Source organism: Manis pentadactyla, assembly GCF_030020395.1.
Source record: "Manis pentadactyla isolate mManPen7 chromosome 15 unlocalized genomic scaffold, mManPen7.hap1 SUPER_15_unloc_1, whole genome shotgun sequence".
NCBI lineage: Eukaryota > Metazoa > Chordata > Mammalia > Pholidota > Manidae > Manis > Manis pentadactyla.
This window is the reverse complement of record NW_026644588.1, coordinates 371,620-396,659: the sequence shown is the minus strand read 5'-3', so window position 1 is coordinate 396,659 and position 25,040 is coordinate 371,620. Positions and strand designations below refer to the sequence as shown.

Sequence of the window (25,040 nt, the reverse complement as noted above, 5' to 3'; positions counted from 1 at the left end):
CACACATCAAGCATGTCAATCCCAAAAATACACACAAAAAACCACACCTCGTGTCGCTGGAGGTTATAAATATTATAAAGGGAAAAGCTCTAACTACAGCCTGGGGTCAAAGGATAAGTGTTTGCTAAGCAGACACATCACACACCGCCTCTATGATCTCCAGTATCTCAGACAAGGGCCAGCCCCCTCCTGTGGTCACATGTGGCCCTTTCCATTCACTTAGCAAATATTTACCGAACACCTAATCTACATAGAAATGATTCAGCAATGGATGAGACAGACCTGACCCCCAGGCTGGTGGAGCAGGCATTCTAGTGGAGAAGCCACAAGCAAAAAAATGCAAAACCTGTCTCCATCGCTCACTCTGCAAACTCAGAAAGCACACAGACCTGGGTCGGTGTTCTGAGTTAGGGCTGGTGCCCCAACTGGCCCAATCTCTACTCACTGTCCACAACTCACAAACCAAGCGGAGCCAGCGAAGAAGGAGGCAGGGCTCTGATTTCTGCTCTCATGCAAGCTCCTTATCACCCACAATCCAGCAACAGTTCCTGGGCTAGCAGCCGCAGTTCAGGGGCTCCTGAGGATTCCGGGTGTTACTGAGAGGGAGCCCGGGGTTCTGGAGAGCAGACAGGACCTGACCTGAAACACCTGACGGGCTCCCACTGGCTACCAACGGGGAGGAGGCGGGGGTTCGGGACGTATGCAGGCCAACAGGGAGGGGGCGCCTGTCACAGGTGGAAGCCAGTAGTGAAGTTAAATTCTGGAAATACCTTAAAGGTACACGCATGGGATTTTCGGACAGAAAGACGATGCAGCGGTTGGGGAAAGAAACATCAACTGAGGTAGACACTGAGGGTTGTCGGCGGAAGCAGCAGCCATTTACAGAGACTGGAAGGATCGGGAGAGACCAGGGGCTCAGCTGACGACCCCGAAACAGTTTCTGGGCATTAGGGGCCACGACTGGGGGGCGGAGGTGAAGCCCGGGAGGCAGGGTTCACAGAGGGCAGGCAGCGCCAGGAAATGTTCGCAGGCACTCCGGAGGCGCAGGGAGGGGAGTCGGTCTGTGACGAGGAAACGGCGGACGGGCAGGGACAGGGCCCTCGGAGGAGGAAGGCGAAATGGGGGTAAGCACCTCTGGGAGCCGGGCACAGTAAACAGAATGACTGGGGCCAGCCCAAGCCGCAAGGGGGAACCGGAGGCCGGAGGAAGGGGCGTCCGCACTGCGCAGGGCGAGGAGGGGGCGCACCCAGCCGCGGCGAGAGGGAGGCAGGGTGAGGGTCCGCACCTCGAGGGGAGAACGGGGGCGCGTCTGCGGCTCCGGGGGGCGGGAACCGGGAGTCTGCGCCCGGGGCGGAGCGCGCGGCGGGTCTGCACCGCACGAAGAAATGAGGTCCACATCTCACAGGCACGGAGGGCGTGAGGGGCCAGCGACCGGCGGACTCGCGCTCCCCAGCGGCGCCCGCGCCCACCCCGCCTTCCCCCGCCGGTCTGCGCTCCGCCCCCTGCGGCCGAAACCCGAACCCGCGAGGCCGCCGGCATCGGCGCTCACGCCTCCCGCCCCGCTCGGCGCCCGACTGTGCGCATGCGCGCGCCTGGGTTCCCGGATGGGCCTCCAGAGACGGCGGAGCGCCGGAAGGGCGGCGCCGCCCGAGCCTTTGGCCGAGGTTATTTTTACGTTCTTTCCACTTTTCCCTTGGTCGCGTGCTTCCTGGGCCTCCACTCTGCGTCCCCCTAACATGATCTGAAGTTTTCGAGCAGGTAGAGCTCCGCCTGCTTCGCCTCCGCATCCCGCTTCCCCCCGCACCGGCCCTGCCGCCCTCCCACCCCTCGGCCCTCCCTCCTGTCGCAGCTCTCCGCGCGGTTACTTTGGTTCTTTCCCCCATTCTGGCTCACGCTCATGTTTTTTGTGACTGTCTTATAAGCGCCCATCGTGTGCTCTCTAGCAGGACAGCTCCCTGAGACTGAGCACCGTCTGTCCCGCTCCCAGATTCCGCAGGGGACCAACGTGCTGGCATCTGAGATGCTCAGCGAATGCTTGTTGATTGCATGAATGAACCGCAGGATGTTTGCCAAGACACTCCTGATGGCTGGAAGCACGTGAGATTCTGGATGCAATTTCTTAACTTCATATTTTTCTGTACATTCCAAGTCTTTTCTTTCAGTGTGTAAGGATTACATTAGAATTAGACAACAATAAAGACATGCACCCCAAGTGTGGCTGCCCACTGTTCACTAGTGCTGGTGGTTCACCTGCATCTAATTCTCTTAGTTCAACAAACATACATTGAGTACCTGCTGCAGTATTCTAAAGGCCAGGGATACAGCAGAAAACAGAACAAGGTGTTTACAGCCCAGCAAGGGAGAAAAACATGTACAATACATCATGTTCTCAATGAGATAGCAGTCCACGCCTTGGAAAGACATAAAACAGGGAAAGAGAATGGAGAGAGAGAGAGAGAGAGAGAGAGAGAGAGTGTGTGTGTGTGTGTGTGTGTGTGTGTGTGTTGGGTAAGGGCAGTTGCAGTCTTGAATAGAGAAGTCAGGAAAGGCTGCACTGGGAAGGTGAAGTGTGAGTAGTGAACTGCAGAAGGTGAGGGAGTGAGCCCAAAGGTATTGGGGGAAGAGAATCTCCACAGAGGAAACAGTGTGGAACACCACCTTGGGAACATGCCTGGCATATTTGAGGAATAGCAGGGAGGACATTGAGACTGGAACTGAGTGACTGAGGGTGGAAGAGAGAAGATGGGACCCGGAAGGTGACAGGCCACAATTAAAACTTGTCAGGTCAAAAATAAAGACAACTGAGGTAACTTGTACTGTGGCTGAAAATATCTGCTGCCTCTCCTCCAGGGATTACACACCCCTGCCCCAGTGTCTTGAGGCTTGGTCATGGACTCACTTTGGCAGTGAAAGATGAGTGGAAGTGCAGATGCTAGTTCTGAGCAGCTTTCAGAGCCTCTGCATGGATCCACCTGTTCTCATGCCTCTCTGCCATGAGGCCAGCAATGCCTCAGAGAGGCTGCTCTGATAGCCTGGGCCCCAGGATGAAGGTAACATGGAATAGAGTGGCAGCTGAGCTGCAAAAGACAATGCAACCTTGGTGTTATGAGCCCCTAAGATTTTGGCTGTCATTTGCTACTGCAGCATAACTTACCTTAAGCTGACTGATAAAATTAACCACCAGAATTACTGCCTTTTTAGAGGTTAAAATTACTTTCATAGCCTCTATACACCTATTAGAATGACTAGTATAAAAATAAAAAGGCAACCTATACATGCTTACGTTACTCTACAAGAAGTTATGTCAAAGAAATAATTAATCTTCCCATGTTTTCTTCCATCTGCTACTTCTATAGCTTTTCTTTTTCCTTCCTAATTACAGCCCTTCAGTAGAATTCGTGCCTCATATTGAAAATTACCGAATATCATAATTCTTCCAAGTGGTAAAGATACCTCAAGACAAATGCTGAGCATAGGAGCCACAGGGCATAAATCTGGAAAGAAGTAAAAAGCTAACCTTTTCAAAGAATATTGCTTCTCTCTCACTTACCAACTTTACATTTCCCTGTATGGCCCAGAAGATGACTGGTTAGCCAGAGACGGGTAAGATTCCTCAAGGGAGGAACAACCTAAGACAGACACAGTCGCAGGGGGGCCATCAGGTGAGAAATTGGGGATCAACAGAGGTGAGGCTTAGAACCTCACCCCCCGTTTTGAGAGAAATCTTCTGCATCCGTGGATGTTTTGTTGCCCTTGTCTAGCTTGGATTAATACTTAGTCTACAGGCACAGACCTGATCATCCACATTTGCCCTCTTACAGCACTAAATTATGTTTTCTACCTTTATCTTTCATCTACCTACCACTTCAGCATTTTATTAAAAATAATAATAATAATAAGGGAGAAATGTGGGATTCACATATAAATCAAGTATAAAAATAAAATGATATCTGACCTGATTGTTTATAGTTCATGAAGCATGATCAAAACCGAAAGTTTCTGTGATATGACTGCCCTTGTACTGTTCACCATGTAAGAACTTGTTCACCATGTAAGAACTTGTTCATTATGCTTCAGAAGATTGGAGACTGTTGAGAATTAGACTTGGGGTTGATTAATGATTGTGCATTGAGTTCCCTATACAGAATTTTATTGTTGTTAACAACCATTTAATCAATAAATATGAGATGCCCTCTCAAAAAACAAACAAACAAATAAATGAAAATTAAAAGGCAAGGATGCAGAGCAACAGATCTCATTTGTTGCTGGTGGGAAAGCAAAATGATACAACCAATTTTGGAAAGGAACTTTGCAGTTTTCTTTTTTTACAAATCACACTCCTAGGTATTTGCCCAAGAAAATTGAAAACCTATGTACTTTCACAGAATTAATGTGTCCACCTCCACCTCCAAATTTATGTTGAACTCCTACACCCCAGTGTGCTCATATTTGGAGGTGGGCCTTTGAGAGGCGATCAGGTCATGAGGGTGGAGGCCTCATGAACGGGATTAGCGCCCCTATAAAACAGAGCCCAGAAAGCTCTTCCCTGTCCACCATGTGAGGACCCCAGACAGCTGTCTGTGAACTAGGAGGCAGGCGCTCACCAGACACCAAGTCTTCCAGTGCCTTCATCTTACACTTCCCACCTTCTACAACTGTGAGAAATAAATGTTCAATATTTAAACTATCCAGTCTGTAGTAGTTTGTTAGAGCAGCCTGAATGGACTTGAGACATGTACGGACAACACTGAACTTTATCTGAGACCTGTGCTCCTGGAAAAATTCTCTTATCCTTCTGTGCTCCAAGAACAGCTAACCACGCAAAACATCACCCTGCTCCCACATATTCCAAGACAGGACTCAGGTAGAGAGGGACTCCACCCTTCCTCGTGTCTCCCATTAAGATTTGAGGATGACTCCATCCTTTATCTGCCTCTATAGAACTCCAGGCCTCCTTTCTTTGAGATGTTATACATTAACTCAAAGAAGGATGTGGACTAATAGGAAGTAGGAACATGGAAGCAACAGCTATGAATATCCCAAGTCTCTGTATGACACAGCGATGGACTTTTAGGATGCTGACAGGTGCCTCCCCCTCAGCCAACCAACGGGTCAGGAGGTGGGAATACAGGGAAAGGGCACCTCTTCCTGAACTTTTCTGATATTTCTTTTCACTAACGGCTGTTCAGTAATAGGACTTAATTTTCTAAATTAGCTCGACTTCAGGGCTGTGTGTATGACCAAAGAGCACCTGGCTGAGCAGGCCATGCCTACTCCGAAAGTAGACGAGGCTTTGTTTTTTCAAGCTGAGTTTATTAACTTGCCAGGCAAGGGAACACACACCAAAATACCTCACCGAGCAGCAGCAGGGAAGGTTAAAGGTCTAAAAGAACTAGAAATAGAAGTGTATTCATTTCCTTAATCTAGTATAACAAATTTCCCATCTGTTGCTTAAAACTACACACATTTATTCTCATACAGTTCTGGAGGTCTGACATCCAACACTGCTTTCACTGGGTTAACAATCAAGGTGTCAGCAGGGCTGGTTCCTTCTGGAGGAGCTCGGAAGATAATCCATTTCCTTGTCTTTTCCAGCTTCTGGAAGTTGCCCACATTCCTGGACTCACGGCACCTCTCTCATCTTCAAAACACATCACTCTATGGTTCTGCCATCACATCTTCCGACACGACTTCCTCCCTCTCATAAGGACCCTTGGGCCCACCCGGATAATCTCCCCATCTGGAGATATTTAACTTAACCACTCCCCCGAAGTCCCTTTGCCATATACATTAATAATAACAGGTTCCAGGGAGTAGGACGTAAACGTATTTGAGAGACCAGTATTGAGCCTACGGAGGGGAGCTCCTGATTGCTGTGTTAATGAAAGACTGCAACCCCATCTGTGGGAGAATGGAGGAGGGCCTGAGTCTGGAAACGAATGGTTAAAACTAGTCCTACTGGCCACAAGTCAGACAGGGCTTGTGAGGGGCGATGCACCAGGCCTCTCACAGTCCACTGGCCTCTTACAGCTCTGGCATGAGATGGAGCCCAGTACCCAGGTGTAGTGTCTCCAATGCAAGGGAAGGTGCAAGTGTCCTTTTGCACGGCCCCAATGAGCCCCTCTTCCTAGTTTGTATGAAAGCAAGTGGCTCTGCTGGAGTCTGAACAAGGAATAGGCAGAAAGAGCACCAAGTGGACAAGAGAGAAAAGGCAAGCAAGAACTTTGCATTAGTTGTCTACTGTTGTAACAAATGACCTCAATCCCAGCAGCTTAAAACAACACAAATTTATTATGCCACAGTCTTAAATAGCTCAATGGCCTTCACTCTGACTCTCAATAGGAGCAAGTCCAAATTCCAAGGGGGTGGCAGCCAGCATTACACTGCCTCAGGAGGGAAGCTCCCCATTCACCCCAGACCTCTCTGTGGCCTCCTATTCCCTATTCAGATAGACATCCTCTCCTCCACAAGGACACCACCTCACAATCCAAGTCCCTAAGAAGGAAATTCTTCTTATGCCCGAGCTGTAGGATGCTGTGATTCAAGGGAAGCTTCTGCCTGGATGCTCCCCATCCATGCTATGGCCACTCTGTGGTCATGATCTAGCCCATTCTAGTACAGGGTTAAACCCAAATGCACCAAGTCTGTCACAGTCCATCAGCCTCTAAAGCCCAAAATTCATCTCCTTTTGGCTTTGCCTTTCTCTCTCAAAATATTATAGCAAAGATGTATGACTTGTAATAGAAAAAAAAAATCATATGCAAGTGTAGTGCCTAAGAAAACCACGTTTATTTCTCCATGATCAAGTTCCAAATTACATCCATGCGTGCACATACCTTTATAAGGCTGTAAAACTGCAAGTTTGTTTTATACCTTTTTTGCTTGTGTTGCCTGCCATATAATAAGCATTTTCAACGTGGCAAAAAAACCCACTATTATTATGGTTCAGCATGGCTGCATGAAACAAATTAGAAATGTCCTAAAGGAGTAACAATGCAGGGACGGTTACGTAAACATTAACTCAGTATTTTTTGTTTCAACAACACATCACATTTCTCAGCAGCAGCTTTTTCCATCATAGTACAAGCCTGCTTCAGTTTTAGAAGATAACTTCATTGTTCATTTACAGGCAACTTCCTCATCCAGCTGCCCCTTTTGAAATGAGTCCTCAGCATTTGCCAGGATTGTAATACAGAGATACGCTCAACAGCAAAGTCTAAAATTCTGTGGTTGCCGTGGGGTGGTGCACTGTGTGGGGCCTTGCACCATGACGTCATTGCTGATAAAGAAAAGACAAGAGCTCCTGCTAAAAATTCTCTGATTACACCTGATTCTACAATGCATCTGCTTGCATTCAGTAAGGTGACACATCCTGTTAAGGGACTCCTTACACCAATTACTGAACAGTCAGTTTCTTTCCAGTTTAAACATTCAGGCAGGAGTAACTAGTTATCTCCAGGGAAGTATCTTCTGACATTCACAGGTTTCATTCCAGTGTGTGTGCCTTCATGTCTGCTGCAGGCTGACTCACCCTGAAGCCTTTCTCATGTTTATTACCATCCTATGTTTTCTTCTGGAGTTCCTTGATGTACATATTTAATAGTACAGCTAAGGAATGTCTTACATTCACCAATTCACTGGATAGCTTAAAGAGTTCCTTTCTACCACCGAGTTGCCTCTGAAGACATTCCCCTTCCCACAGAATTGTGAGAGCAAGTGGGGAATGATTGTGTTTCCATGGGTTGCTCTCCAGAGTGTATTCTTTGATGTTGGATGAAGGATGAACTCCTTCTGAATGTTTTCCCACACTGAGAACACTGGCTGGGATCCTCCCTGCTGTGGAGTCTCTGATGGACTGCCAGGTGAGAGTTCTGCTTGAAGGACTTTCCACATTCTGGACACTGGTAAGGGGCCTCCTTGGTGTGAATTCTCTGGTGCTTGGTCAGACAGGAGCTGTCCCTGAAGGCTTTTCCACACTGATTACACTCATAGGGCTTCTCACCAGTATGAGTCCTCTGGTGCCGAATGAGGCCAGCAATGTTCCTGAAAAGTTTCTGACACTGGTCACAGCCATAGGGCTTCTCACCTGTATGAATTCTCTGGTGTCTGATGAGGTAAGCACTCTCAATGAAAGTTTTCCCACACTCTTTACATTCATAGGGCTTCTCCCCAGAATGGATTTTTTGATGCACAATGAGGTGAGAGTTACGGTTGAAGGATTTCCCACATTCCACACATTCAAAGGGCTTCTCTCCAGTGTGAGTCCTCTCGTGCTGGGTGAGGTATGAGCCGTCTCGGAAAGCCTTTCCACATTTGCTACATTCATAGGGCTTCTCCCCAGTATGGATTCTGAGATGCACGGTGAGATGGGAGATGTCAGTGAAAGGTTTCCCACACTCGTTACATCTATATGGTTTTTCCCCTGTATGAGTTCTTTGATGCAAAATCAGGGATGAATTTCGGTTGAAGGTTTTTCCACATTCTAGACATTCGTAAGGTTTCTCCCCTGTGTGAATTCTCTGGTGTTGTGTCAGAGCTGACCCATCACTGAAAGCTTTCCCACATTTATTACATTTATAGGGCTTCTCTCCTGTATGGATTCTTCGATGCACAATCAAGTTGTAGTTCTTGGAGAATGATTTTCCACACTCATTACAGGTGTAAGGTTTCTCTCCAGTGTGAGTACGGTGATGCAGAACAAGAGAAGAATTCCGTTTGAAACATTTTCCACATTCAGCACACTTATACAGTTTCTCTCCAAGGTGACTTCTCCTGTTTTCATTAAGAGATGAACTCAGGGTAAAGATGTCCCCAAAGTCCTTATTGTCATACAATTTTTTCCCTCTTTTCATTATTTTTTGCTCGCCAAGAGAGGTAAAACAGTTGAAAGATTTAACACTTTCAGGGTATTTATAGGGTTTCTCCCTTGTTTGTTTTTTTCCAAGTTGAATAACTTCCATGGAATGGTTGGAGGCTTTTCCACAAGCATCACTGTCACCAGTTCTCTTAGGTATGTAACTTTTCTGACAACCGTGTAAAGCTGGGTCACAATCCAAACTTTTAACATCTGAGTCACATATATGAAAACCATTTGTTGTAAGAACACTCTGAGATGGTGAGAGGTCTGAGCTCACACTCAAATGCTCTCCAAATCCAGCATATACACAAACTGCTTCCTGAGCCCTTAGTTTCTCCTGAGTTAAAGTTGATTGCTTCAAATGTCCCTCCTGGTTCTTATAGGCCCAACTGTCACCTAGAATGGAAAAACGGGGACCCTCTCTCATACAGCCTTCCATTTCTGCATCACAGGATAGTTCTTGATTAGGAATATTCTGAGCTGTCATTTTCAATCTTACGTTCCAGGCTGAAAAGTAAAGAATGAAAAAGGTAAGACTTAAGTACATGAAGCTTTATCATAAGAGGAATGAAAAGTGATGAAAAACCAGGTGTATGGGTATGTATTTTTGTTTTCTTTCTCAATTTCACAGCTGTACAAAGGGAAGGCAAAGTGAAAGTCAAGGGATGGCGCCAAGAGCATATTCAGAGAGAGCAGCAAGCATTCTCACCCTCCGAGAGAACAGACAGGAGGAACGGTACTGGGGTGGACAGCACCAGCAGGATGAGACTGGGGGACAGGTGTCACTGGTCGCACTGGAACACCACCTTGGCCACTGTGGGCTCGTTCCCATCACCCGATGCCTGCCAACAATCAGTACACATTTTCAAAGCCCTAACTTCACAGTGTGCCTACAATGGCACTGAATGAGTTCTTGCCCCAGCTTGGTGGGCAGTGTACTGCTTTCTAGGGTAGGATGCAGCACTGTCTCAGTGAACTGAAAGTTCTGAAAACCCTAGATTGGTCAAGGACCACCCTGTATGGTTACCGTGAGAATGAGGCTGTGGCCGGGGCTGGCTCTGAGCTGGGAAATGGAAAGCATCTGTGATCGCCAGGGTCTTCACCACTGCCAGTCTTCCTCTGATTACTCTCTCACCCCTCTGTCATCATGACATCCAGACAACTGGTCGTTTTTTTTAGGTAAAGTGATATTAGACCCTTACTTCAAAAATACACATTTTGAAATTCCAGATGAATAAACACCTCAACATAAAATCAAAACTTAAATTATGTAGGAAACCTTTATGAATGGGGCAGTCCTTAACAAAAAAGGCTTGAATGAGCAAAAACCATACAGACAAGGATTAACAAATTTGATATCAACACTTAAAATTTCCAAACAAAAGACACAACCAGAGTCAAAACATAGGCAACAAATAGACAGTATTATAAAATACAAAAGAAACAGAGAAATAGTGTCCAACGTGTACAAAATAATTCTTATAGAACAGCACAAAAAAGAAAAAAATGGGTAAAGGATACAAAGAAACACTTCATGGAGAGAAAATAGAATTTTCCCCAAAACATGAAATCTGCTCACTCTCACCATCATTCAGGCAATTATAAACTGTATCTTTAAGAACACAAAGTATGCATGTGTGATATGAATGAAGATGCAAGAAGGTGTGATAATACAAAACTTGGGGAGGGCTGGCAGGCATGTCCAGTGGGTCAGTCCACTTGGCACAGTACTCTAGTAGCAGCCATAGAAACATAAAATGGACACATTCCACTACCCAGCAATTCCACAATTCCACTTGGAAGCAACTCAGACTAGGCAAGCATGAGTCCCAAGTATAAATGGGCATCAATAATAACTAAGGAGTTGGTCTTAAAAGGCCAGCAGAGAGAAAAGAGACCACTGGTGAAGAAAAGTATTTTGACAGATCATTTGATAGCAAACGTAGAAACCCGAAGTTAATGGAATGTTACTTTCTAAGTGCTAACGAAAAAAATTACCAGGCACACTGTTCAAGAGTGAGGGTAAGATAATGCCAGCTCCAGAAAAGCAAAAGCAGTTTATCTCCAAGGACATCAGCTGGAAGAATTAGGAAAAGCTGTTCTTCAGGAGAAAACTCAGAAGGAATGAAAAGGAAATGAACATGTATTTAAATCAAATCCAGCACTCACAATAGTAAAATGCAGAAATAGCAATGACACAAGGGGCTAACAACAGGATGGACTAAAATAGTGGATAGCAGTGGCCTGTGACACAGGAAAAGGGTAACAAACTAAAGTGTCCTGACATCTTTATACTGTTCATGATTTGTATTAGATCTGATCAAGTCAGGAATAAAAAAATCAATGTAGGGTAAAACTTCCAAGCCGACAGAACAATATTTTTCAACCAGGGATGGTGTTGCCCCCAAAGGACACTGGGCACTGTCTGGAGAGATTCTGGTTGTCATGACTGGGGGGCAGATGCTACTGGTACCTAGTGGGTCAAGCCAGGAATGCTGCTTGACATCCTCTAACGCACAGGAAGCTCCTCACAACACAGGACCATCCAGCCCCAAGTGTCAATAGCATTAAGGTGGAAAAACTCTGTTGTAGGAAGGAGGAATAATAAAGAAAACCAGATCAATCCAGAAGGTGGTAAGGGGGAAAAGCCCAGAAAGGACAGGTTAAACAGAAAGTATAAGACAGGATATCACCAATAACAATGAACGCAAATGGCCTTGATAGGCCAGATAAAGATACTGCGCCAGACTGCATTTAAAAGAATGTGTTTGTAACAGATACACACAAAGCCAAAGGACATGAAAGACAAAAGCCAAAGTGTGGAACAAATGCTACCCAAAGGTTTTATGACTCTTTGCTAACCAACAGATAAACGTCAAGTATAACAACAATACAGCAAAAGTGTCTACATTAACAACATGCCTTAAAACAGAGCAAATTCAGCAAGACTGCAAGATGAAATCAGCAAATCAAACCATACTGGGAGGTTTTAATAAACCTCTTTCAGAAATGGTCACCCACAAAATCTAAATAGAGATAAGCAGAAGAAAATGTAATTAGTCAGCTTGATCACAAAGCTGAAGAGCCATGTATCAACAATTAAAGCCAAATGCTTTCCAAGCACAAGTAAAACATTCACTAATCCTGACCATAAACCAGGCCAAAGAACAAGTTCAGCCAGGGCCAGACCAAAGCATAACAAAGACCACAGATTCTTGACTACAAATGTGGTCAAGTTAAAAACCGGTAACAGGAAGAAAGCCAAGTACAAGAAAAACAGTAAATAAAACAAACCACTATTTGGGAAAATGAAAACTTATTTCTCAGTATTTCACAGATCAACAAGAAATCTTCATAGAAATTAGAAAACACTTAGAACTCAGCAACAATGGAACTGGTACATCTCAAAGCATTGACAAAGGAGGATGCAGCTAACACAGTTCCCAGGTGGAAAGGGTCTTTAATGCTTATTTAAAAAAGAAGATTGAAGGTTAGTGAATTCACTGTTCAATTTAAGACTTACGGGAAAGAACCACAGAGTAAACCAACAGGAGGTAGAAGAAGGTGATAATAAAGGTAATAGCAGAAATTACAGAAACTGAAAACAAGTAAACAGCCAAGACAATTATGAAAACCTGAAGTCTGTTAGTTGAAAAAACTAATGAAATAGACATTCCTTTGGCAAGAATTATCATAAAAAGAGAACTAGATAGCACACATAAGTGATTCAGTCATGAAAAGGAGATTTAACCAAAAAACAGTAGAAAATTACCAAAACGGCAAACTTGGACTTCTCCTAGGAATGCAAGGACTGTGAAACATTAGAATATCTATTGATAAAACTGCCCATATTTTCAGATAAAAGCTGATGGTCCCCTACACTGTATCTCAAATCCAGAATGTAATTTAAGGAAATCTCACTCAGACTCATGGCCAAAATACTCTCAGATTAAAGTATTAAACCCCTTTACACTATGTCAATAAATTCAGAAAGTACTTTAAGGAAATCTCCAACTCATGATGAAAATTCTTAACAACTTCTGAACACAGGGAATTAAGGTAAACATCACAGCTAATGAGGAAACATCAGATCTGTTCACTTTGAAGCCAAGACCAAACCCCAGATGCCTGTGATGCCCGCAGCATCCAACAGTGATGTGGAGGGGCCAGCTGGTCGGTCAGGAGGGCTATGCCCCCAGCTGCCACCACTGGTGCCAAGAGGACCTCTCCCACCGAAAAGGCCTCCTGATGCTGTCCGGCCACCGTGTTTCTGATAGTAGGCCTTCTAACTAGACCAGAGTGTGGGTAGCCTGTGGCTGTCCTATGAAAACAAAGAGATGGAAATCACCTCCTTACAGGTTTGTAGGGAGAAGAGGAATGTTTGTACTTAAAAGGAATAAGTCGTATATAGGATGATACCAATTAGGGATCACACAATACTCTGGAAGTGAAAATACTGAAATATCCTGGCAAGACACCTACCAAAGCTGTGATCATAACTGTTGGGATGCAGACGGGAAAAGGTCTTGAGGACCAAAGGGAATATCCATTTCATCTATAATATATACTTCCTCTATTGAAGTAAAGCTTACACACCATTAAGAAAGTGAACAGACAACCCACCATATGGGAGAAAATATTTACAAAGCATACATACGTCCGATAAAGGACTTGTATATGGAAAATATTTTTAAAATCTTACAAGAAAATAAAATAACAAGACAATTCATGTTTTAAAAATAGGCAAAGGATCTGAATAGACATTTCTCCAAAGACATACAGATAGCCAAGCACATGAAATGATCAACATAATTAGTCGTTAGGGAAATGCTGATCAAAACCGCAGTGAGAAACCACTGCACACCCACTGCTGTGGCCAATATTAAAAAACAGACAATAACAGATGTTGTGAGAATGTGAAGAAACTAGAATCCTCATACATTTTATATTGGTGGGAATATAAAATGGTTTGGCTGCCTGGAAAACAGTCTGACAGTTTCTCAAAAAGTTAAACATAGAATTATCATATGGCCCAGCAATTCTACTAGTAGGTATCTATCTACTCAAGAAAAATGCAAACGTGTGTCTAACAAAATCATGTACATGAATTATGAGTTCATAGCAGCACTATTCTTGATAAAAAGTGACAACAGTCCAAATGTCTCTCAACTGATGAAAGGATAAACAAAATGTGGAAATCCATGCATAAGAATATTCTTCAGCCATGAGAAGGAATGAAGTACTGAAACATGCTTCAACAACTTAGATGAACCTTAAAAACATTATCCTCAGTGAAAAAAATCAGAAACAAAAGGCTACATATTGGATTATTCCATTTGTATAAAATGTCTAGGATGGGCAATTCCATATAACAGAAAGTCAATTAGTGGTTGCCAGGATCTGGGAGAAGGGAGGAACAGAAAGTGACTGCTAATGGGTGTGGGGTTTCCTCTTGGACTGATGAAAAGGTTTTGGAATTCCAAGGGATGATGGTCCCACAGCTCTGTGATATACTAAAAACCACTCAATTGTGCACAATGAATGGATGAATTGTATGGCACATGACTTCTATCTCAATAAAGCTGTAACAAATAAACTTGTAAGTTCGAAAGCAATGCATCTGGAAATCTGTGGGGGTGTTAGACTGTCACAAAGATGGAGGCAGGGGGAAACTCCTGGCATCTGAGGTGCCTGGGCTGGGGGTGCAGATTTGTTCCCAGGCTTAGGACAACTCCATATGATGCGTGACCATCCTTGGGACCAAAGTCCATGCAGGTATCAACTGGGGGTCCTTTAGAACAGAACAGTACTACATGAGTTACACAGTGGGGAAAAGGATGCTTCATTTAAGAGAAGGCAGTGAAAGGAAATCCGCATACTGCCCGGAACTCATCGCCTCTTTCCTCACTCTGCATCTCTGTCCTTGATGAAAACTGGCCATTTCAACTATACTCAGTCGATGAAGGCCTGAGCGCCATAAAGAGGTTACCGCAAAAACAAGTAACTACCAGTATACAGGACATTAGGACAGATTTCAGAGCCAAAGTATTAGGATACGTAATGCAGGAACTGTACTGAATTTCATTAACTAACATTGTTTTAAAAATATCTCATATTATTTTTCTCCTACTTTTTTGTGTATTACCATTTTTAGCAGTAAAATGATACAAAACTTATGTTGTAAAAATCTCTTTATGTGTAAGAATGAGTTAGCATGAGAATGGCCATCTAAAGGGCTGAAAAGCCATTTTCTCAGTGCATGACACAGGAAAGGAGGAACTAACTGGGTAAGGCTTGATAAACAGGTTTTGAAGAACAAGTTAATCATGGACACTGGGTTGTGGGTGGTAGTGACTCTGGTCAGCTTATCTTGCTGAACCACCCTAATATTTGAGGAGTGGTCTTATCTTGCTCTTGCTTAACCCCCAGGATGTGGCACAAGCCAAAAATTATGGAAAATTACTGAATAAGTGCTTTTTGAAAATGCCATATAAACCCCCAGCTTTGAGTGCTCTGGGTCCTTGTTGAAACCCACTGCGTCGGGCAGACACTTGGACCCCAGCTAGCCGTAGATAAACCTCGCTGTGTGACTTGCATTATTGTGAGTGCCTTCTGTCTATTTTAGAGGTGGTCGACTCCGGACCCTAACAGATGCTGTTCAGACATTTTGGGGGCTCCCCGTTTCTCCCCCAGTCTTCTTCTGACCGTCTCCTTCGATATCCACCCTACCACTCCTCTGAAGCCCTGATATTACTAATGTTCCTCAGCCTGTTTTCTTCTCCATGAGCATCAAAGGTGGTGGTCTCCAGGCCTTTCTACACACTGAATATTGCCCCAGCACATGCTGAGACTTCAGGTCTGGAGAACTGTTTTCTGTGACAAACTGTCCTGATGCTGTTCCTGGTCATATCACAGGGGTGGCTGACCCTCCACCTGTGGATAGGAAGACATAGCCCATCCAGACAGCTTTACTGTGTCAGTGTTGAGGACCTGCTTCCAATATAATGTCTTTTTTCTCATTGAATCCACTCGGTCTAGGCCCATTTTCCCAACACTCACTGTTCCAGCAGCATCCACCCATACCTCACTCAGTTTCACTGAAGACAATGATTTCCAACAGTCTGTTTCTCTTAACCCAAACCTACAGTCTCTAGCACCAGACTGCTCCCTATGTCTTCCAGGGTAGCTGTGCCCAAGCATTTAATTATAGAAATGCATGGAATCTTAAGACAAATGCCTTTCTTTTTATTGATTCATTATGTGAACATAAGACTTTATAATTTTTTTAATTATATGGATATTTAATACTGTCCATAAAATTCCTTTCAGGATGATAAAAGGCACATTGTAAACTATTGATCAAAATGAGTGAGCTTTACACAAAAATTAACTCAAGATGGATCATGGGCCTAGGTGTAGGAGCTAAAACTATAAAACTCTTGAAAGAAAAACACAGGCCCTCATATCAAATTTACCGAGTATCATAACTCCTCCAAGTGGTAAAGATACCTCAAGACAAACGCTGGGCATAGAAGCCACAGGGCATAAATATGCAAAGAAGTAAAAAGCTAACCTTTTCAAACAATAAGGCTTCCCTCTCACTTACCAACTTCACATTTCCCTGTATGGCCCCGGAAGATGACTGGTTAGCCAGAGATGGGTAAGATTCCTCAAGGGAGGAACAACCTAAGACAGGCACAGTCGCAGGGGGGCCATCAGGTGAGAAATTGGGGATCAACAGAGGTGAGGCTTAGAACCTCACCCCCCCTGTTCTGAGAGAAATCTTCTGCATACGTGGATGTTTTATTGCCCTGGTCTAGCTTGGATTAACACAGAGTCTACAGGCACACACCTGATCATCTACATTTGCTCTCTTACAACACTAAACTATGTTTTCTACCTTTATCTTGTATCTACCTACCACTTCAGCATTTTATTAAAAATAATAATAAAGAGAGAAATGTGGTATCCACATATAAATCAAGTATAAAAACCAAATGAGTATTCATATTTGAACTGACTGTTTATAGTTCATAATGCATGAGCAAAACCGAAAGTTTCTGTGATGACTCCCCTTGTACTGTTCACTATGTAACTTATTCATTATGTAAGAATTTGTTCTACATCTAAGAACTTGTTTGTTATGCCTCAGAAGATTGGAGACTGACGAAAATTAGGCTTGGGGTGGATTAATGATTGTGCATTGAGCATTGACTCCCCTATACAGAATTTTATTGTCGTTAACAACCATTTGATCAATAAATATGAGAGATGCCCTCACAAAAAAAAAAAAAAAAAAAAAAGGACAGACTTCCAATGGTAAAATAAATAAGTAACCGGGATGTAATGTATAGCATAAGGAATATAGTCAAGATATTGTAACAGCTTGGTAGGGTGATAGCTGGAACCTAGAATTATGTATATAAATGTTCTACCACTGTGTTGTACACTTGAAACTAATGTAATGTAATACTGTGCGTCAACTACCCTTCAATAAAAAATAATTATTTAAAAAAAAAAAAAAAAAAAAAGAAAAACACAGGCATAAATCTTCAGAAATTCGGATACCACACCAAAAGCATAAGTGACAACAAGTAGATAAATTAGACTAATCAAAATTAGAACCTTTTGTGCTTCAAAGAATGTAATTAAGAAAACAAAATGACAGCCCACAGAATAGGATAAAACATTTGCAAATCATATTCTGGTAAGGCACTTATATATAGACTGACACAACTCAGTAATTAAAAGATCAATAACCCACTTCATAAATGGCCAAAGGATCTGAATAGGTAGTTCTCCAAACAAGATATACAAATGCCAATAAGCACAATGAAAATATGCTCAACATTGTTAGCCATCAGGGAAATGCAAATAAAAAATACAGTGAAATAGTACTTCACACCCACTAGGATGGCTATAACCGCTCCACCTCCAGGTAGTTATCCAAGAGAAATAAAAACACGCATTCCCCCAAAAACAAAAAAAACTTACACACAGATGTTCACAGAAGCATTATTCATAATATATAAGAAGTGGAAGTATCTCAAATGTCCAACAACTGATGACTGGATAAACAAAATGTGGTATATCCCAATAGAATATTACTCATGCATAAAAATTAAGTATTGATACATGCTACAACATGGATGAAGCTCAAAAACACTATACTAAGAAGCCAAAACAAAGGACTACATATTGTACGGCCATGTATATGGAATGTCTAGCATATGCAAATGCATAGACAGAAAGTAGACTGGTGATTGCCTAGGGCTATGAAGAATGGAGGAGATGGGGAGTGACTGCTAAGAGGCACAGGTTTTCTTTTTTGGGAGGATGAAAATATTCTAAAATTGATAGTAGCAATGAATGCAAAACCTAGTGAATATACTAAAAACCACTGAAATGTTTACCTTAAAGTGAACTCTATGGTATGTGAATTATATCTCAACAAAGCTGTTTTTAAAAAATAAGCTGGTGTTGAGTCTGTCAAGGTCAGAACCACTGGTCTAGATCTCACCTGGCACACTTCTGGTACCTTAACACTTCATTAGAGAGGTAAAAGTTTTATAGGGACATACCACACTTGGGTAGAATTCCATTCCCAGCCACTCACTTGTGAAGGGATTTATCCGTTTTTACAACTCTGCAGAGGGATCCGCTTAGACCGGATGCCTGGAGGTTTGACATCAATGGTTGTCAGACCTCAGCTGTCTGACCGCATCTGCATGTTCCTACCATCTCTATGGACCACCATGATAATGTTTACCTTACTTGTGCAAATTTTTTAACAAAAAGTAAATTGTCTGCCACCTTTGGCCATGTCCTAATAAAGTCACCCACCTAACTCTCAATTGTGGTAAGAGTCTGACTCCATTTTTGATGATTGCCTGCCGACAGCTTTAAAGCCTCCACCCCCCAGTGCCCCTTCTCCTTCAGCCCCACATCTAGGCAAGCCAACAAGAAAGCCTAGGTGTTTTCTCATTGTTGTGGATGGAAGTTCCAACCACGAAGGCCCCAACAAATGCACCCCAGCGGCAATTTCTAATCACAATAAAAGTCCAGTCAGTTTCCTCTTCCTGCTCTCAAGCAATTTTTGAATCTCCTTGGGATGGCTGTCCTGCTCTCCTAAGACACTCTCAGACAGTCTCAGTATGTGATTAATAAACCTTTTACCCTCTTGGTGTGTGTGTAAAATATGAAGAGAGAGTGTTGGTGTGTGTTTGGGGCAAGGAAGAGAAAGATAAAGCTAATGTGGCAAAGTGTTAATAACTTGAAAATCTGGATGACTTTACAGGTGTTCATTAAACTATTCCTGCAACTTTTCTTTTCAAAATACACTGGGTGGGAAGACAGAGAAACAAGCAGTAGAATAGGGGAAAGTTACTTGCTGTAAAGGAAAAAGGTGCGGGGGACTTGGTATTTGAAACATATTTTACAAATCCAACTGCCAGATAACCAATTTTTTTAACTGGCAAAGGATAAGGAACCTTTCCGTGGTGATGGTGATTTTGACAGATTTGGGTTGCATTTGTCAAAGCTCCTCCCGTGGTACAGTGAAGATCTGTTCATTTTACTGTAAGTCCATTTTGCCCCCAAAATTTAAAAGAGCAATATTGAACTCTGATTGATGTTAAGCATAGTGAGGTCTTTGGGGGGAAGTATTGTGATATCTGCAACTTACTTGAAATGTTAACCCAAAAAAGATGGATGGTTAAAGGACAGAGGAAAATATACGGGATACAACAAGTATAGCAGGTGCTAATGGGTCGGTATAAAGTTGCACAAGAATTTCATCTTTTCTATATATATGAAAACTTTTGTCTTAAACTACTGGGGGAAGAGCAGCTAAGGAAACGAACCACTAAACCAAGGAGAAGGATAGCGGAACCGCCACTAAACAGGCGAGAAAACGCGGCCCTCACTGGGAACTGCAGCAAACCTGACTTTGCAGTTATTAGGTGGTGAAAAAAATAGGTGATTTGACACCAGCGGAGTCGGCGGGAAACGGCACAGTCCACTGGTGCAACGTGGCCACTCTGGCCTGGGACCCGGCGACGAGGGCCCCGACCCCCCATCACCCGGCAGAGGAAGAACGGTGGACTGGGGGCGACCCTAACGGCCCGGCCAGAACGCCCCTCGAGCCGGGGCGAACGGCGCCGTGGCTGGAGAGAGCACGGAAGCCCCGCGCAACGCACAGGGAAGTGCTGGGGCGACCTCCCCGCCGAGGGGCGTCCTCCCTGGGAAGGGCGGCCGAGCCCAGAGCCGCCACCGCCCCTGCGAGCCCGCCGCCCGCGGCCCGCGGGGAGCCCGCCCCAGGCGCGCAGCTCGGGCCCCAGCAGGACGCCCTGCCCGCCCACACACCGCCTCTGCGGGGAGGCAGGCGCCGAAGGCCGAGGGGCGCGGCGGGACTCACCTACGGCGGACGCGCGGCGGCGGCCATGCTCGGGGCGGGTGCGCGTGCGCGCGCCAGGAACCGGATGTGCGCGTCCACGGACGCCGCGCGGCCCCGCCCCGCCCCGCGGTGCAGGGAGTCGGCTCGCACCTTTCACGGCTCCCGTCACCCTCGCCCTCCCTCCTCCTCCGGCACGGGCGGCTTCGACCTCGCCCTTACGTCCGCGCCGCCAGACCCGCCGCTCTGCCTGAGTGCGGTCCGGGAGCGCTCGCCTTTCCTGCCTGTTTATTTCCTTACTTAATTATTTATTGTTACCAATATGGACTCGCGGATGTTCATTTTCTCCTGTGGTTTTAATCCGATGCCATCATTACTGTACAGGCTTATTTTTATTTACTGCGCAATTTGCCAAAATAATTCTATACCACTTGGTGATGGGGGGAGTCTAGTAAACACAATGTTCCTCATGTAATTGTAGATTAATGATATCAAAAATAATTCTATACCATTATTTTATTTTGAGAAAAAATGTTAAAACAGAAGCCCATCTCGTTCATTGACAGTATAATAATTTGTAATTTGAAACAGGCTACATGTTTTTTGAATTAGAAGGACAGTTAACTAAGGGTTTTACATAGAAGATAAATAATACAAATCAATGTATGTATTACAGAAAAATCTATAAAAGTCAGTAAAAAGCAGAGATGTGCTTTGAAATGAAACAGATGTTCTTTTAGATGTGTGTATTAAAATAATTTCAATAACAACTTGAATACATACATAGTAAACAAATACCCATACTCCCACCATTCAGCATTATCGCGGGGGTGGGGGATGGGTGTGGATGGTGGGACCCCTGGGGTAGCCCAGGCAGGTTATGAGCCCCAGGATACCAGGCCAGGATCCTCTAGCCCATCCTGAATCAAAGGTGAGGGGAGCGTTCTCAAAGAATCTCCCTCAATATATTTTTTGTTACAAAGGAATAAACAGTAAAGTGGAGAAAACTGTCAGGCACCACCTTAATCATCACTTTTGTAGAATTCTTGTCAAAAATGCACCACTTCAATCTAATCATGAAAAACTCCAAACAAACTCAAACTGAGACATTCTACAAAATAACTGTATTCTGCAAAAGTGTCGAGGTCATGTAAAATAAGGAAGGACTGAAGAACTGTCTTATATTGGAGGAGACTAAGGAAACAAAATACGTGCTGTGTGGGAGCCTGGAACAAAAATGGACATTAGGGGAAAAACATAAAATTCAAATAAAGTCTGTAATTTAACCACCAATATTAAACCAACAGTAGTTTCCTAGTTGTGATAAATATGTCATGGTTACATAAAGTGTTAACATTAGGGGAAGCTGGTGAAAAGTATACAGGCAGTCTGCCATTGTTGCAACTTTTCAGTAAGATTAAAATCATTTCTAAAATAAAATTCAGAAAGAAAGCTCTAGCCCTGTATTTATTCTTATGAAAATAAGTTCACATTTAGTAAGCAAAAGATTATATTAAACAATATTATGATTCAGTTTTTGTAAAAAGAGTATAGGAAAAAAAATTAAAAGGCCAGAAATGTGGTTTATGAAAGGAGCAAATCACAAATTAGTAAAGTTTATTGGTAGTGTTGTTTGAGTCTTCTGTATTCTTACTTACATTCTGCTACTTATTACAGAGAGAGGAATGTTAGTCTCCATCTATAATTATGGATTAGATCTTCAATTCTACCAGTTACTGCTTCATTTATTTTGGAGCTCTGTTATTAGATGCATACATATTTAGGATTGTTATGTCTTGATGAATTTACCTTTCATCATTATGTAATGTCCTTCCTTATCTCTGGTAATATTCTTTGCTCTGAAGTCTACTATGATAATAGCATAGCCACTCCAGCTTTCTTTTGATTAGTGTTTGCCATGTGTATTTTTCTATATTTTTACCTTTCGCCTACTTCTAGCATTGTATTTAAAGGGGAATGCTTGTAGATACCATACAGTTGGGTCTTGTTTTTATTTTTTTTAATCCACTCTGACAAATTTTTTTAAATTGGAGTATTTCTCTCATTCACTTGCAATGTAATTAATGATAAGATTGAATTTAGGCCTACCATTTTATTATTTGTCTTGTGTTTGTCTCTTGTTTTTTTGTTCCTTTGTTTCCCCTTTCCTGCCTTCTCTGATTTATGTGAATATTTTGTAGAATTCCATGTTAGTTTATTTATTAGGTATATATGCCATGTTAGGCATTTTAGGTATATATCTTTGTACTATTTTTAGTGGTTCCTCTAGGAGTTATGATATACATATCTAACTTTTCACAGTTTAGAGTTAATATTTTTTACTTCAGGTAGGAGATACATGCCTTATAGTCATATAGATCCCTTTACGCATAGGTGTGATGTCTACACACACTGAACAACCCTCAGGCAATGTTATAACTTCTCTTTCAACATTCGTGCATGTTAATGAACTTAAGAAGATAGAGTTATTATCCAAGCATTTACCACTTCTGTTGCTCTTCCTTCATTCCTGAGGTTCCAGTTAACCTTGCAGTTATCCAGTATCATTTCCCTTCAGCCTGATGACCGATCTTTAGCATTTGTAGAGCACATATGCTTGTAAGGAACTTTCTAACTTTTTCTTCCTCTGAGAATGCCTTTCTTTTGCTTCACTCCAAAAGGATATTTTTTTAGGTACAGAACGTTCATCTAACAGGGTTTTTTCACCACTTTAAAGATATTTTCCCACTCTCTTGTAGGTTCTGTGGCTTCTAATGCGAAATCCACCATCATTTGAATCATTGGTCCCTTATATATGTTTCCTTTTCAATATTTTTTGCTGGTTGTTTTCAATACATTTTTGTCTTTCTTTTTGAGAGGGGAGGGCTTCTAAGTTTGAGTATGATGTGTCTGAGCATGGTTTTCTGTTGGGGATGACTGAGCTTCTTGATTTTATAAATTTATGTCCTTTACCAAATTTGGGGAGTTTGTAGCCATTATTTCCTTAAACATTTTTTCTGCACAAGTCTTTTCTCTTTCCTGATGCCTTAATGACACAAATTTTAGACCTTTAAATATTGTCCCATCAGTAGCTGAGGCTCTTCATTACTTTTAAATCTTTTTATTCTGCCTATTTTCAGCTTGATCTATGTACAAGTTCACTGATTTTTCCTCTGTCATCTTATTCTGCACTTGAGCCCACCAATCTGGTGAAGTCTTTATTTCAGATATTGTATTTTTCCGTCCTAAAATTTCCATATGGCTCTTGTTTATAGTTTCAATTTCCCTAATGAAAATTATATCTTTCCATGGCTAACATAGAAAAGACTAAGAACAACAAATGTTGTCGAGGATGTGGAGAAAGGGATATCCTCCTACACTGCTGGTGGGAATGTAAACTGTTCAACCATTGTGGAAAGCAGTACGGAGGTTCCAAAAAAAACTAAAAATAGAAATACCATTTGACCCAGGAATTCCACTTCTAGGAATTTACCCAAAGAAAACAACTTCTCAGATTCAGAAAGGCATATGCACCCATTTATCGCAGCACTATTTACAATAGCCAAGAAATGAAAGCAACCTAAGTGTCCATCAGTAGATGAATGGATAAAGAAGGTGTGGTACATATACACAATGAAATATTATTAAGCCATAAGAAGAACACAAATCCTACCATTTGCAACAATATGGATGGAACTAGACGGTATTATGCTCAGTGAAATATTTTTAGTGGTTCCTCTAGGAATTATGATATACATATCTAACTTTTCACAGTCTATAGAGTTAATTATGCTCAGTGAAATAAGCCAGGCATAGAAGACAAGTACCAAATGATTTCACCCATCTGTGGAGCATAAGAACAAAGTAAAAACTGAAGGAACAAAACAGCAGCAGACTCACAGAACCCAAGAATGGACTAACAGTTACCAAAGGGAAAGGGACTGGAGAGGGTGGGTGGGAAGGGAGAAAGAGAATAAGGGGCATTACTATTAGCACACATAATGTAGTGGGGGTGGGGCACAGGAAAGGCAGTATAGCACAGAGAAGACAAGTGGTGATTCTATAGCACCTTACTACACTGATGGACAGTGACTGTAATGGGGTATGTGGTGGGGACTTGGTAATGGGGGGAATCTAGTAACCACAATATTGCTCATGTGATTTTATATTAATGATACCAAAATTTAAAAAAAGAATAATATAAAGTAGAGAAAAAAAGAAAATTGTATCTTTCCATTAATTTCAAGTGTGTTTACCTTTACCTTATGGAGCATAGTTATAATAGCTGTTTTAAAATCTTTGATAGTGCAACATCTGGATTGACACCTGAGAGTCTTTTCCTTTAAGTGTTGACCATTGGTCATATCTGCTGGTTCTTTTTAAGTCAAATAGTTGGACTGTGTCCTGGATATTTTGAGTATTACATTGTGAGACTCTGAAGTCTGTTAAAATCAGCTGGAAAATGTTGAATATTTTGCCTTATCAGGCTATCGACCCAGCTAGGTTTAGACTGTAAGTTCTGTCTCATCTTCTGTGGATGGTGGTTCCAAAGTTAGTTCAAAGTCTTTGCTATGGTCTTTGGGTCTGCTGACATACACATCACTCAGGAGTTATTCTGGAAGTTGGGCAGTGGTTTATATTTATTTCTGTTCCCAAAGCCTGACATGCTTCTTTGGGTCTGTTTCATCCTTGTTCATGAGGGTGAGCCCAGGACTTAAGTCAGTTCATACATCTGAGGACCCTCTTCAGGTCTCTCCTCACCAGGATTTTCCCTCACATTTTTTGGCCCCC

The 25,040-nt window shown here is 42.8% G+C and overlaps 1 protein-coding gene and 1 long non-coding RNA gene across 3 annotated transcripts in view; one reads left to right on the top strand and one right to left on the bottom strand.

Moving 5' to 3' along the window:
• Positions 1 to 20,378, bottom strand: part of ZSCAN18 (zinc finger and SCAN domain containing 18) — a 36,882-nt gene extending 16,504 nt beyond the window's left edge. The window contains exon 1 of the mRNA XM_057496524.1: positions 20,274 to 20,378. The gene's annotated coding sequence lies outside the window, so the exon portion shown is untranslated. The remainder of the gene's footprint in view (positions 1 to 20,273) is intronic.
• Positions 1,603 to 2,212, top strand: LOC118920198 (uncharacterized). Of its 2 annotated transcripts, none has more exons than XR_008995497.1 (2): positions 1,603 to 1,758; positions 1,947 to 2,212. It is a non-coding gene; the product is annotated as an uncharacterized LOC118920198 (long non-coding RNA). The 2 variants fall into 2 exon arrangements; XR_005027795.2 differs by having other exon boundaries at positions 1,627 to 1,758; positions 1,944 to 2,212.
• Positions 20,379 to 25,040: the final 4,662 nt, after the last annotated feature.